The following is a 15,315-nucleotide window of genomic DNA, read 5'->3' on the forward strand; positions in this document are numbered from 1 at the left end:
ACAAATGTTATTATGTATGAGCAACGTAATTATCAGGGATTTGTTTGTACATTGACTCTGGGGCACCATTTTACAAAACATATGACTTGTATCCAGATATTTAACTAATCTTTCCTCTGTTTTCTCATCCGCTAATTTTTAGATATCACTGAATTAGGTGGTAGAGATTACTTGCTATGATCTCCCATATACAGGACACTCAAACATGAAGGATTCCTACACCCCTGCCTGTACGTAACAGATAATCAGAAGCAGCAGCAAGGAAGACATTATACAGCAGTGCAGAGCAGTGTAGCTATGAGTTCATCAATAGGTTGACTTACTGGATAGCAGCAGAAGCAGCATGGCTCTGTTTATGTTTGCTAATCACTCTACTCATCCTGTATTGATAATCCTCAAAAGGCAGCAGGGATTTGAGCTAGCAGTTAGACTTCTTTTGACCAAGATTGATTTTGGCAAATTTTGAGAATGGTTGATCATTGATTGAACTGACATGGATGTAACATAGATGGTAAATTATGTAGTTAATTCTGATGCCTAAAGCCAACATGACTATTCATATGCCGTATTCATACGTATGACTTGCTCACATGTTCCTTTTCTTCTACAGCACAGTGAAGATCACTTGATGTTACATTTGCTTTCTTAGAGAACACAGAAGCAAAACAGGAATTTAAAAGTTCAGTCTTCTCAACATCAATATTGTCCACTTTACCCTTTTCATCCTTTAAAAATCCTATAGCATCTTTGGCTTTTCTTTAACTTTTGACTTACTTCCAAAATCCTTTCTTATTGCTTTTGGTCTCTCTTGCAAGCCTCACTTCATTACTGGCTTTAGCTCTTCTAACGCTAGCCCACCTTTCCCTGCAGACAGCATTATATACTTCTTTAGATATGAACCCTTCTTTTCATTTGATATTCATTTCTTTGATCCTTTTTAGCAAGATTTTAAGTTCAGTATTCAGCCATCCTGGTCTACATAAATGCTTTCCATTCTTCCTTCTTTTTGGGATTGTTACTGATTGTGCAGTGAGAATTTAATTTAGCAAAATCTCCCATCCTTCCTGGACATTTCTTTCCTTTAAAACATCCTACTTTTCCTTCCTTTTTACTGAGTCCATTAAAAACTGCCTTTCTACAGTCCAATCTTAAAATCTCAGTTTTCGCAGGTTTTCCACCTTTTGTAGTTCAAAAGTATAGGATAGAATTACCGCTGTCTCCTAAATTCTCAATCCCCTTTACTTCCTCAACTGTTTCCTAATTTTTGGTAAAAATTAGATCCAAATAAATAATGGCAGTGGTGGGATTTGAACCCACGCCTCAAGAGAGACTGTAGCCTTAAACCAGCGCCTTAGACCGCTCGGCTACGCTACCTCATACGAATGTTCAAACTTATTTAAATCAGATATTTGCTAATGATATAAGTGGCAGAAAACATTGTATATCTAATTAGACAAAAATACAAATGTTATTATGCATGAGCAACGTAATTATTAGGGATTTATTTGTACATTGACTCTGGGGAACCATTTTGCAAAACATATGACTTGTATCCAGATATTTAACTAATCTTTCCTCTGTTGGCTCAATTGCTAATTTTTAGATATCACTGAATTAGGTGGTATAGATTACTTTCTATGATCTCCCACATACAGGGCACTCAAACATGAAGGATTGCTACATCCCTGCCTGTACGTAACAGATAATCAGAAGCAGCAGCAAGGAAGACATTATACAGCAGTGCAGAGCAGTGTAGCTATGAATCCATCACTTGGGTGACTTACTGGAAAGCAGCAGAAGCAGCATGGCTCTGTTTATGTTTGCTAATCACTCTGCTCATCCTGTATTGATAATCCTAAAAAGGCAGCAGGGATATGAGCTAGCAGTTAGACTTCATTTGACCAAGATTGATTTTGTCAAATTTTGAGAATCGTTGATCATTGATTGAACTGACATCGATGTAACATAGATGGTAAATTATGTAATTAATTCTGATGCCTAAAGCCAACATGACTATTCATATACCGTATTCTTATGTATGACTTGCTCACATGTTCCTTTTCTTCTACAGCACAGTGAAGATCACTTGATGTTACATTTGCTTTCTTAGAGAACACAGAAGCAAAACAGGAATTTAATAGTTCAGTCTTCTCAACATCATTATTGACCACTTTACCCTTTTCATCCTTTAAAAATCCTATAGCATCTTTCTCTTTTCTTTAACTTTTGACTTACTTCCAAAATCCTTTCTTATTGCTTTTGGTCTCTCTTGCAAGCCTCACTTCATTACTGGCTTTAGCTCTTCTAACGCTAGCCCACCTTTCCCTGCAGAAAGCATTATATTCTTCTTTAGATATGAACCCTTCTTTTCATTTGATATTCATTTCTTTGTTCCTTTTTAGCAAGCTTTTAAGTAGAGTATTCAGACATCCTGGTCTCCATAAATGCTTTCCATTCTTCCTTCTTTTTGGGATTGTTACTGATTGTGCAGTGAGAATTTAATTTAGCAAAATCCCCCATCCTTCCTGGACATTTCTTTCCTTTAGAACATCCTATTTTTCCTTCCTTTTTACTGAGTCCATTAAAAACTGCCTTTCTACAGTCCAATCTTAAAATCTCAGTTTTCGCAGGTTTTCCACCTTTTGTAGTTCAAAAGTATAGGATAAAATTACTGCTGCCTCCTAAATTCTCAACCCCCAATACTTCCTCAACTGTTTCCTAATTTTTGGTAAAAATTAGATCCAAATAAATAATGACAGCAGTGGGATTTGAACCCACGCCTCCAGTGAGACTGTAGCCTTAATCCAGCGCCTTAGACCGCTCAGCCACGCTACCTCATACGGATGTTCAAACTTATTTAAATCAGATATTTGCTAATGATATAAGTGGCAGAAAACACTGTATATCTAATTAGACAAAAATACAAATGTTATTATGCATGAGCAACATAATTATTAGGGATTTGTTTGTACATTGACCCTGGGGCACCATTTTGCAAAACATATGACTTGTATCCAGATATTTAACTAATCTTTCCTCTGTTGGCTCAATTGCTAATTTTTAGATATCACTGAATTACGTTGTATAGATTACTTGCTATGATCTCCCACATACAGGACACTCAATCATGAAGTATTCCTGCACCCCTGCCTGTACGTAACAGATAATCAGAAGAAGCAGCAAGGAAGACATTATACAGCAGTGCAGAGCAGTGTAGCTATGAATCCATCACTTGGGTGACTTACTGGAAAGCAGCAGAAGCAGCATGGCTCTGTTTATGTTTGCTAATCACTCTGCTCATCCTGTATTGATAATCCTAAAAAGGCAGCAGGGATATGAGCTAGCAGTTAGACTTCATTTGACCAAGATTGATTTTGGCAAATTTGGAGAATCGTTGATCATTGATTGAACTGACATCGATGTAACATAGATGGTAAATTATGTAATTAATTCTGATGCCTAAAGCCAACATGACTATTCATATGCCGTATTCTTATGAATTACTTGCTCACATGTTCCTTTTCTTCTACAGCACAGTGAAGATCACTTGATGTTACATTTGCTTTCTTAGAGAACACAGAAGCAAAACAGGAATTTAAAAGTTCAGTCTTCTCAACATCATTATTGACCACATTACCCTTTTCATCCTTTAAAAATCCTATAGCATCTTTGGCTTTTCTTTAACTTTTGACTTACTTCCAAAATCCTTTCTTATTGCTTTTGGTCTCTCTTGCAAGCCTCACTTCATTACTGGCTTTAGCTCTTCTAACGCTAGCCCACCTTTCCCTGCAGACAGCATTATATTCTTCTTTAGATATGAACCCTTCATTTCATTTGATATTCATTTCTTTGTTCCTTTTTAGCAAGCTTTTAAGTAGAGTATTCAGACATCCTGGTCTCCATAAATGCTTTCCATTCTTCCTTCTTTTTGGGATTGTTACTGATTGTGCAGTGAGAATTTAATTTAGCAAAATCCCCCATCCTTCCTGGACATTTCTTTCCTTTAGAACATCCTATTTTTCCTTCCTTTTTACTGAGTCCATTATAAACTGCCTTTCTACAGTCCAATCTTAAAATCTCAGTTTTCGCAGGTTTTCCACCTTTTGTAGTTCAAAAGTATAGGATAAAATTACTGCTGCCTCCTAAATTCTCAACCCCCTATACTTCCTCAACTGTTTCCTAATTTTTGGTAAAAATTAGATCCAAATAAATAATGGCAGCGGTAGGATTTGAACCCACGCCTCCAGAGAGACTGGAGCCTTAAACCAGCGCCTTAGACCGCTCGGCCACGCTACCTCATACGGATGTTAAAACTTATTTAAATCAGAAATTTGCTAATGATATAAGTTGTGGAAAACATTGTATAACTAATTAGACAAAAATACAAATGTTATTATGCATGAGCAACGCAATTATCAGGGATTTGTTTGTACATTGACTCTGGGGCACCATTTTGCAAAACATATGACTTGTATCCAGATATTTAACTAATCTTTCCTCTGTTGGCTCAACCGCTAATTTTTAGATATCACTGAATTAGGTGGTATAGATTACTTGCTATGATCTGCCACATACAGGACACTAAAACATGAAGGATTCCTACACCGCTGCCTGTACGTAACAGATAATCAGAAGCAGCAGCAAGGAAGACATTATACAGCAGTGCAGAGCAGTGTAGCTATGAGTTCATCACTAGGGTGACTTACTGGAAAGCAGCAGAAGCAGCATGGCTCTGTTTATGTTTGCTAATCACTCTGCTCATCCTGTATTGATAATCCTAAAAAGACAGCAGGGATATGAGCTAGCAGTTAGACTTCCTTTGACCAAGATTGATTTTGGCAAATTTTGAGAATCGTTGATCACTGATTGAACTGACATCGATGTAACATAGATGGTAAATTATGTAATTAATTTTGATGCCTAAAGCCAACATGACTATTCATATGCCGTATTCTTATGTATGACTTGCTCACATGTTCCTTTTCTTCTACAGCACAGTGAAGATCACTTGATGTTACATTTGCTTTCTTAGAGAACACAGAAGCAAAATAGGAATTTAAAAGTTCAGTTTTCTCAACATCATTATTGACCACTTTACCCTTTTCATCCTTTAAAAATCCTATAGCATCTTTGACTTTTCTTTAACTTTTAACTTACTTCCAAAAACCTTTCTTATTGCCTTTGGTCTCTCTTGCAAGCCTCACTTCATTACTGGCTTTAGCTCTTCTAATGCTAGCCCAGCTTTCCCTGCAGACAGCATTATATTCTTTAGATATGAACCGTTCTTTTCATTTGATATTCATTTCTTTGTTCCTTTTTAGCAAGCTTTTCATTTCAGTATTTAGCGATCCTGGTCTCCATAAATGCTTTCCATTCTTCCTTCTTTTCGGGATTGTTACTGATTGTGCAGTGAGAATTTAATTTAGCAAAATTTCCCATCCTTCCTGGACATTTCTTTCCTTTATAACATTCTACCTTTCCTTCCTTTTTACTGAGTCCATTAAAAACTGCCTTTCTACAGTCCAATCTTAAAATCTTAGTTTTCACAGTTTTTCCACCTTTTGTAGTTCAAAAGAATAGGATAGAATTAACGCTGCCTCCTAAATTCTCAATCCCCTTTACTTCCTCAACTGTTTTCTAATTTTTGGTAAAAATTAGATCCAAATAAATAATGGCTGCGATGGGATTTGAACCCACGCCTCCAGAGAGACTGGAGCCTTAATCCAGCGCCTTAGACCACTCGGCCACGCTACCTCATACGGATGTTCAAACTTATTTAAATCAGAAATTTGCTAATGATATAAGTTGCGGAAAACATTGTATAACTAATTAGACAAAAATACAAATGTTATTATGCATGAGCAACGCAATTATCAGGGATTTGTTTGTACATAGACTCTGGGGCACCATTTTACAAAACATATGACTTGTATCCAGAAATTTAACTAATCTTTCCTCTGTTGGCTCATCCGTTAATTTTTAGATATCACTGAATTAGGTGGTATAGATTACTTGCTATGATCTCCCATATACAGGACACTCAAACATGAAGGATTGCTACCTCCCTGCCTGTACGTAACAGATAATCAGAAGCAGCAAGGAAGACATTATACAGCAGTGCAGAGCAGTGTAGCTATGAATCCATCACTAGGGTGACATACTGGAAAGCAGCAGAAGCAGCATGGCTCTGTTTATGTTTGCTAATCACTCTACTCATCCTGTATTGATAATCCTAAAAAGGCAGCAGGGATATGAGCTAGCAGTTAGACTTCTTTTGACCAAGATTGATTTTGGCACATTTTGAGAATGGTTGATCATTGATTGAACTGACATGGATGTAACATAGATGGTAAATTATATAACTAATTCTGATGCCTAAAGCCAACATGACTTTTCACAAGCCGTATTCATACGTATGACTTGCTCACATGTTCCTTTTCTTCTACAGCACAGTGAAGATCACTTGATGTTACATTTACTTTCTTAGAGAACACAGAAGCCAAATAGGAATTTAAAAGTTCAGTCTTCTCAACATCATTATTGACCACTTTACCCTTTTCATCTTTTAAAAATCCTATAGCATCTTTGGATTTTCTTTAACTTTTGACTTACTTCCAAAATCCTTTCTTATTGCTTTTGGTCTCTCTTGCAAGCCTCAATTCATTACTGGCTTTAGCTCTTCTAACGCTAGCCCAGCTTTCCCTGCAGACAGGATTATATTCTTCTTTCCATTTGATATTCATTTCTTTGTTCCTTTTTAGCAAGCTTTTCAGTTCAGTATTCAGCCATCCTGGTCTCCATATATGCTTTCAATTCTTCCTTCTTTTCGGGATTGTTACTGATTGTGCTGTGAGAATTTAATTTAGCAAAATCTCCCATCCTTCCTGGACATTACTTTCCTTTAGAACATCCTACCTTTCCTTCCTTTTTCCTGAGTCCATTAAAAACTGCCTTTCTACAGTCCAATCTTAAAATCTCAGTTTTCGCAGGTTTTCCTCCTTTTGTAGTTCAAAAGTATAGGATAGAAAAACCGCTGCCTCCTAAAATCTCTATCCCCTTTACTTCCTCAACTGTTTCCTAATTTTTAGTAAAAATTATATCCAAATAAATGATGTCGGTGGTGGGATTTGAACCCATGCCACCAGAGTGACTGAAGCCTAAATCCAGCACCTTAGACTGCTCGGCCACGCTGCCACTTACATATGTTTAATGTTATTTATATCAAAAGTTTGCTTTTGATGTAAGTGGCAGAAAATATTTTATATCCAATAATACAAAAAGACAAATGTTATTATGCAACAGCAACGTAATTATTAGGGAATTGTTTTTACATTGACTCTGGGGCACCATTTTACAAAACATATGACTTGTATCCAGATATTTAACTAATCTTTCCTCTGTTGGCTCATCCGCTAATTTTTAGATATCACTGAATTAGGTGGTATAGATTACTTGCTATGATCTCCCATATACAGGACCCTCAAATATGAAGGATTCCTACACCCCTGCCTGTACGTAACAGATAATCAGAAGCAGCAGCAAGGAAGACATTATACAGCAGTGCAGAGCAGTGTAGCTATGAGTTCATCAATAGGGTGACTTACTGGATAGCAGCAGAAGCAGCATGGCACTGTTTATGTTTGCTAATCACTCTACTCATCCTGTATTGATAATCCTAAAAAGGCAGCAGGGATATGAGCTAGCAGTTAGACTTCTTTTGACCAAGATTGATTTTGTCAAATTTTGAGAATGGTTGATCATTGATTGAACTGACATGGATGTAACATAGATGGTAAATTATGTAGTTAATTCTGATGCCTAAAGCCAACATGACTATTCATATGCCGTATTCATACGTATGACTTGCTCACATGTTCCTTTTCTTCTACAGCACAGTGAAGATCACTTGATGTTACATTTACTTTCTTAGAGAACACAGAAGCCAAATAGGAATTTAAAAGTTCAGTCTTCTCAACATCATTATTGACAACATTACCCTTTTCATCTTTTAAAAATCCTATAGCATCTTTGGCTTTTCTTTAACTTTTGACTTACTTCCAAAATCCTTTCTTATTGCTTTTGGTCTCTCTTGCAAGCCTCAATTCATTACTGGCTTTAGCTCTTCTAACTCTAGCCCAGCTTTCCCTGCAGACAGCATTATATTCTTCTTTAGATATGAACCCTTCTTTCCATTTGATACTCATTTCTTTGTTCCTTTTCAGCAAGCTTTTAAGTTCAGTATTCAGCCATCCTGGTCTCAATAAATGCTTTCCATTCTTCCTTCTTTTCGGGATTGTTACTGATTGTGCAGTGAGAATTTAATTTAGCAAAATCTCCCATCTTTCCTGGACATTTCTTTCCTTTAGAACATCCTACCTTTCCTTACTTTTTACTGAGTCCATTAAAAACTGTCTTTCTACAGTCCAATCTTAAAATCTCAGTTTTCGCAGGTTTTCCTCCTTTTGTAGTTCAAAATTATAGAATACTATGATCTCTGCCTCCTAAGTTCTCAACCCCCTTTACTTCCTCAACCGTTTCCTAATTTTTGGTAAAAATTTGATCCAAATAAATAATGGCAGCGGTGGGATTTGAACCCATGCCTCCAGAGAGACTGGAGCCTAAATCCAGCGCCTTAGACCGCTCGGCCACGCTACCTCTTACATATGCATAAAGTTATTTATATCAGTAGTTTGCTTTTGATGTAAGTGGTAGAAAATATTTTATATCCAATATGACAAAAAGACAAATGTTATTATGCAACAGCAACGTAATTATCAGGGAATTGTTTGTACATTGACTTTGGGGCACCATTGTACAAAACATATGACTTGTATCCAGATATTTAACTAATCTTTCCTCTGTTGGCTCATCCGCTAATTTTTAGATATCACTGAATTAGGTGGTATAGATTACTTGCTATGATCTCCCATATACAGGACCCTCAAACATGAAGGATTCCTACACCCCTGCCTGTACGTAACAGATAATCAGAAGCAGCAAGGAAGACATTATACAGCAGTGCAGAGCAGTGTAGCTATGAATCCATCACTAGGGTGACATACTGGAAAGCAGCAGAAGCAGCATGGCTCTGTTTATGTTTGCTAATCACTCTACTCATCCTGTATTGATAATCCTAAAAAGGCAGCAGGGATATGAGCTAGCAGTTGGACTTCTTTTGACCAAGATTGATTTTGGCACATTTTGAGAATGGTTCATCATTGATTGAACTGACATGGATGTAACATAGATGGTAAATTATGTAATTAATTCTGATGCCTAAAGCCAACATGACTATTCACATGCCGTATTCATACGTATGACTTGCTCACATGTTCCTTTTCTTCTTCAGCACAGTGAAGATCACTTGATGTTACATTTACTTTCTTAGAGAACACAGAAGCCAAATAGGAATTTAAAAGTTCAGTCTTCTCAACATCATTATTGACCACTTTACCCTTTTCATCTTTTAAAAATCCTACAGCATCTTTGGCTTTTCTTTAACTTTTGACTTACTTCCAAAATCCTTTCTAATTGCTTTTGGTCTCTCTTGCAAGCCTCAATTCATTACTGGCTTTAGCTCTTCTAACGCTAGCCCAGCTTTCCCTGCAGACAGCATTATATTCTTCTTTCCATTTGATATTCATTTCTTTGTTCATTTTTAGCAAGCTTTTCAGTTCAGTATTCAGCCATCCTGGTCTCCATATATGCTTTCAATTCTTCCTTCTTTTCGGGATTGTTACTGATTGTGCTGTGAGAATTTAATTTAGCAAAATCTCCCATCCTTCCTGGACATTACTTTCCTTTAGAACATCCTACCTTTCCTTCCTTTTTACTGAGTCCATTAAAAACTGCCTTTCTACAGTCCAATCTTAAAATCTCAGTTTTCGCAGGTTTTCCTCCTTTTGTAGTTCAAAAGTATAGGATAGAATTACCGCTGCCTCCTAAAATCTCTATCCCCTTTACTTCCTCAACTGTTTCATAATTTTTAGTAAAAATTAGATCCAAATAAATGATGGCGGCGGTGGGATTTGAACCCATGCCACCAGAGAGACTGAAGCCTAAATCCAGCACCTTAGACTGCTCGGCCACGCTGCCACTTACATATGTTTAATGTTATTTATATCAAAAGTTTGCTTTTGATGTAAGTGGCAGAAAATATTTTATATCCAATAATACAAAAAGACAAATGTTATTATGCAACAGCAACGTAATTATTAGGGAATTGTTTTTACATTGACACTGGGGCACCATTTTACAAAACATATGACTTGTATCCAGATATTTAACTAATCTTTCCTCTGTTGGCTCATCCGCTAATTTTTAGATATCACTGAATTAGGTGGTATAGATTACTTGCTATGATCTCCCATATACAGGACCCTCAAATATGAAGGATTCCTACACCCCTGCCTGTACGTAACAGATAATCAGAAGCAGCAGCAAGGAAGACATTATACAGCAGTGCAGAGCAGTGTAGCTATGAGTTCATCAATAGGGTGACTTACTGGATAGCAGCAGAAGCAGCATGGCACTGTTTATGTTTGCTAATCACTCTACTCATCCTGTATTGATAATCCTAAAAAGGCAGCAGGGATATGAGCTAGCAGTTAGACTTCTTTTGACCAAGATTGATTTTGTCAAATTTTGAGAATGGTTGATCATTGATTGAACTGACATGGATGTAACATAGATGGTAAATTATGCAGTTAATTCTGATGCCTAAAGCCAACATGACTATTCATATGCCGTATTCATACGTATGACTTGCTCACATGTTCCTTTTCTTCTACAGCACAGTGAAGATCACTTGATGTTACATTTACTTTATTAGAGAATACAGAAGCCAAATAGGAATTTAAAAGTTCAGTCTTCTCAACATCATTATTGACCACATTACCCTTTTCATCTTTTAAAAATCCTATAGCATCTTTGGCTTTTCTTTAACTTTTGACTTACTTCCAAAATCCTTTCCTATTGCTTTTGGTCTCTCTTGCAAGCCTCAATTCATTACTGGCTTTAGCTCTTCTAACTCTAGCCCAGCTTTCCCTGCAGACAGCATTATATTCTTCTTTAGATATGAACCCCTCTTTCCATTTGATACTCATTTCTTTGTTCCTTTTCAGCAAGCTTTTAAGTTCAGTATTCAGCCATCCTGGTCTCAATAAATGCTTTCCATTCTTCCGTCTTTTCGGGATTGTTACTGATTGTGCAGTGAGAATTTAATTTAGCAAAATCTCCCATCTTTCCTGGACATTTCTTTCCTTTAGAACATCCTACCTTTCCTTCCTTTTTACTGAGTCCATTAAAAACTGTCTTTCTACAGTCCAATCTTAAAATCTCAGTTTTCGCAGGTTTTCCTCCTTTTGTAGTTCAAAATTATAGAATACTATGATCGCTGCCTCCTAATTTCTCAACCCCCTTTACTTCCTCAACCGTTTCCTAATTTTTGGTAAAAATTTGATCCTAATAAATAATGGCAGCGGTGGGATTTGAACCCACGCCTCCAGAGAGACTGGAGCCTAAATCCAGCGCCTTAGACCGCTCGGCCACGCTACCTCTTACATATGCATAAAGTTATTTATATCAGTAGTTTGCTTTTGATGTAAGTGGCAGAAAATATTTTATATCAAATATGACAAAAAGACAAATGTTATTATGCAACAGCAACGTAATTATCATGGAATTGTTTGTACATTGACTTTGGGGCACCATTGTACAAAACATATGACTTGTATCCAGATATTTAACTAATCTTTCCTCTGTTGGCTCATCCGCTAATTTTTAGATATCACTGAATTAGGTGGTATAGATTACTTGCTATGATCTCCCATATACAGGACCCTCAAACATGAAGGATTCCTACACCCCTGCCTGTACGTAACAGATAATCAGAAGCAGCAAGGAAGACATTATACAGCAGTGCAGAGCAGTGTAGCTATGAGTCCATCACTAGGGTGACATACTGGAAAGCAGCAGAAGCAGCATGGCTCTGTTTATGTTTGCTAATCACTCTACTCATCCTGTATTGATAATCCTAAAAAGGCAGCAGGGATATGAGCTAGCAGTTGGACTTCTTTTGACCAAGATTGATTTTGGCACATTTTGAGAATGGTTGATCATTGATTGAACTGACATGGATGTAACATAGATGGTAAATTATGTAATTAATTCTGATGCCTAAAGCCAACATGACTATTCACATGCCGTATTCATACGTATGACTTGCTCACATGTTCCTTTTCTTCTTCAGCACAGTGAAGATCACTTGATGTTACATTTACTTTCTTAGAGAACACAGAAGCCAAATAGGAATTTAAAAGTTCAGTCTTTTCAACATCATTATTGACCACTTTACCCTTTTCATCTTTTAAAAATCCTATAGCATCTTTGGCTTTTCTTTAACTTTTGACTTACTTCCAAAATCCTTTCTAATTGCTTTTGGTCTCTCTTGCAAGCCTCAATTCATTACTGGCTTTAGCTCTTCTAACGCTAGCCCAGCTTTCCCTGCAGACAGCATTATATTCTTCTTTCCATTTCATATTCATTTCTTTGTTCCTTTTTAGCAAGCTTTTAAGTTCAGTATTCAGCCATCCTGGTCTCCATAAATGCTTTCCATTCTTCCTTCTTTTTGGGATTGTTACTGATTGTGCAGTGAGAGTTTAATTTAGCAAAATCTCCCATCCTTCCTGGACATTTCTTTCCTTTAGAACATCCTACTTTTCCTTCCTTTTTACTGAGTCCATTAAAAACTGCCTTTCTACAGTCCAATCTTAAAATCTCAGTTTTCGCAGGTTTTCCACCTTTTGTAGTTCAAAAGTATAGGATAGAATTACCGCTGTCTCCTAAATTCTCAATCCCCTTTACTTCCTTAACTGTTTCCTAATTTTTGGTAAAAATTAGATCCAAATAAATAATGGCAGCGGTGGGATTTGAACCCACGCCTCCAGAGAGACTAGAACCTTAATCCAGCGCCTTAGACCGCTCAGCCACGCTACCTCATACAGATGTTCAAACTTATTTAAATCAGAAATTTGCTAATGATATAAGTTGCAGAAAACATTGTATAACTAATTAGACAAAAATACAAATGTTATTATGCATGAGCAACGCAGTTATCAGGGATTTGTTTGTACATTGACTCTGGGGCACCACTTTACAAAACATATGACTTGTATCCAGCTATTTAACTAATCTTTCCTCTGTTGGCTCAACCGCTAATTTTTAGATATCACTGAATTAGGTGGTATAGATTACTTGCTATGATCTCCCACATACAGGACACTCAAAAATGAAGGATTCCTACACCCCTGCCTGTACGTAACAGATAATCAGAAGCAGCAGCAAGGAAGACATTATACAGCAGTGCAGAGCAGTGTAGCAATGAGTTCGTCACTAGGGTGACTTACTGGAAAGCAGCAGAAGCAGCATGGCTCTGTTTATGTTTGCTAATCACTCTGCTCATCCTGTATTGATAATCCTAAAAAGGCAGCAGGGATATGAGCTAGCAGATAGACTTCATTTGACCAAGATTGATTTTGGCACATTTTGAGAATCGTTGATCATTGATTGAACTGACATCGATGTAACATAGATGGTAAATTATGTAATTAATTCTTATGCCTAAAGCCAACATGACTATTCATATGCCGTATTCTTATGTATGACTTGCTCACATGTTCCTTTTCTTCTACAGCACAGTGAAGATCACTTGATGTTACATATGCTTTCTTAGAGAACACAGAAGCAAAACAGGAATTTAAAAGTTCAGTCTTCTCAACATCATTATTGACCACTTTACCCTTTTCATCCTTTAAAAATCCTATAGCATCTTTGGCTTTTCTTTAACTTTTGACTTACTTCCAAAATCCTTTCTTATTGCTTTTGGTCTCTCTTGCAAGCCTCACTTCATTACTGGCTTTAGCTCTTCTAACGCTAGCCCACCTTTCCCTGCAGACAGCATTATATTCTTCTTTAGATATGAACCCTTCTTTTCATTTGATATTCATTTCTTTGTTCCTTTTTAGCAAGCTTTTAAGTTCAGTATTCAGACATCCTGGTCTCCATAAATGCTTTCCATTCTTCCTTCTTTTTGGGATTGTTACTGATTGTGCAGTGAGAATTTAATTTAGCAAAATCCCCCATCCTTCCTGGACATTTCTTTCCTTTAGAACATCCTATTTTTCCTTCCTTTTTACTGAGTCCATTAAAAACTGCCTTTCTACAGTCCAATCTTAAAATCTCAGTTTTCGCAGGTTTTCCACCTTTTGTAGTTCAAAAGTATAGGATAAAATTACTGCTGCCTCCTAAATTCTCAACCCCCTATACTTCCTCAACTGTTTCCTAATTTTTGGTAAAAATTAGATCCAAATAAATAATGGCAGTGGTGGGATTTGAAACCACGCCTCCAGAGAGACTGGAGCCTTAATCCAGCGCCTTAGACCGCTCGGCCACGCTACCTCATACGGATGTTCAAACTTATTTAAATCAGAAATTTGCTAATGATATAAGTTGCGGCAAACATTGTATAACTAATTAGACAAAAATACAAATGTTATTATGCATGAGCAACGCAATTATCAGGGATTTGTTTGTACATAGACTCTGGGGCACCATTTTACAAAACATATGACTTGTATCCAGATATTTAACTAATCTTTCCTCTGTTGGCTCATCCGCTAATTTTTAGATATCACTGTATTAGGTGGTATAGATTACTTGCTATGTTCTCCCACATACAGGACACTCAAACATGAAGGATTCCTACACCCCTGCCTGTACGTAACAGATAATCAGAAGCAGCAGCAAGGAAGACATTGTACAGCAGTGCAGAGCAATGTAGCTATGAGTTCATCACTAGGGTGACTTATTGGAAAGCAGCAGAAGCAGCATGGCTCTGTTTATGTTTGCTAATCACTCTGCTCATCCTGTATTGATAACCCTAAAAAGGCAGCAGGGATATGAGCTAGCAGTTAGACTTCATTTGACCAAGATTGATTTTGGCAAATTTTGAGAATGGTTGATCATTGATTGAACTGACATGGATGTAACATAGATGGTAAATTATGTAATTAATTCTGATGCCTAAAGCCAACATGACCACTCATATGCAGTATTCATACTTAAGACTTGTTCACATGTTCCTTTTCTTCTACAGCACAGTGAAGATCACTTGATGTTACTGTTATGCACACGCCCGGGCTAAGCGGCGTGTGCGTGTGATTGTAGTGATTCCACTGGACCGTGCCGGAGAGTGAATGCCTGGAGGGGCGTGACTAAGTATTCACCCGATCCGACCAGGGTCGCACGACGGCATAC

General features: G+C 37.1%; 7 non-coding genes across 7 annotated transcripts; all 7 read right to left on the minus strand.

Annotated features, from left to right (window-relative positions):
- Positions 1-2,753: 2,753 nt before the first annotated feature.
- On the minus strand, positions 2,754-2,835 carry TRNAL-AAG (transfer RNA leucine (anticodon AAG)). The gene has a single exon. It is a non-coding gene; the product is annotated as a tRNA-Leu (tRNA).
- Positions 2,836-4,214: 1,379 nt separating this feature from the next.
- TRNAL-AAG (transfer RNA leucine (anticodon AAG)) lies at positions 4,215-4,296 on the minus strand. Its single transcript has one exon. It is a non-coding gene; the product is annotated as a tRNA-Leu (tRNA).
- A 1,376-nt stretch (positions 4,297-5,672) lies between these two features.
- On the minus strand, positions 5,673-5,754 carry TRNAL-AAG (transfer RNA leucine (anticodon AAG)). The gene has a single exon. It is a non-coding gene; the product is annotated as a tRNA-Leu (tRNA).
- A 2,819-nt stretch (positions 5,755-8,573) lies between these two features.
- On the minus strand, positions 8,574-8,655 carry TRNAL-UAG (transfer RNA leucine (anticodon UAG)). Its single transcript has one exon. It is a non-coding gene; the product is annotated as a tRNA-Leu (tRNA).
- A 2,819-nt stretch (positions 8,656-11,474) lies between these two features.
- Positions 11,475-11,556, minus strand: TRNAL-UAG (transfer RNA leucine (anticodon UAG)). The gene has a single exon. It is a non-coding gene; the product is annotated as a tRNA-Leu (tRNA).
- A 1,358-nt stretch (positions 11,557-12,914) lies between these two features.
- Positions 12,915-12,996, minus strand: TRNAL-AAG (transfer RNA leucine (anticodon AAG)). Its single transcript has one exon. It is a non-coding gene; the product is annotated as a tRNA-Leu (tRNA).
- A 1,379-nt stretch (positions 12,997-14,375) lies between these two features.
- On the minus strand, positions 14,376-14,457 carry TRNAL-AAG (transfer RNA leucine (anticodon AAG)). The gene has a single exon. It is a non-coding gene; the product is annotated as a tRNA-Leu (tRNA).
- Positions 14,458-15,315: the final 858 nt, after the last annotated feature.

Source organism: Phyllobates terribilis, unplaced genomic scaffold, assembly GCF_046119375.1.
Source record: "Phyllobates terribilis strain yellow unplaced genomic scaffold, ASM4611937v1 Scaffold_11__3_contigs__length_659146591, whole genome shotgun sequence".
NCBI classification, from domain to species: domain Eukaryota; kingdom Metazoa; phylum Chordata; class Amphibia; order Anura; family Dendrobatidae; genus Phyllobates; species Phyllobates terribilis.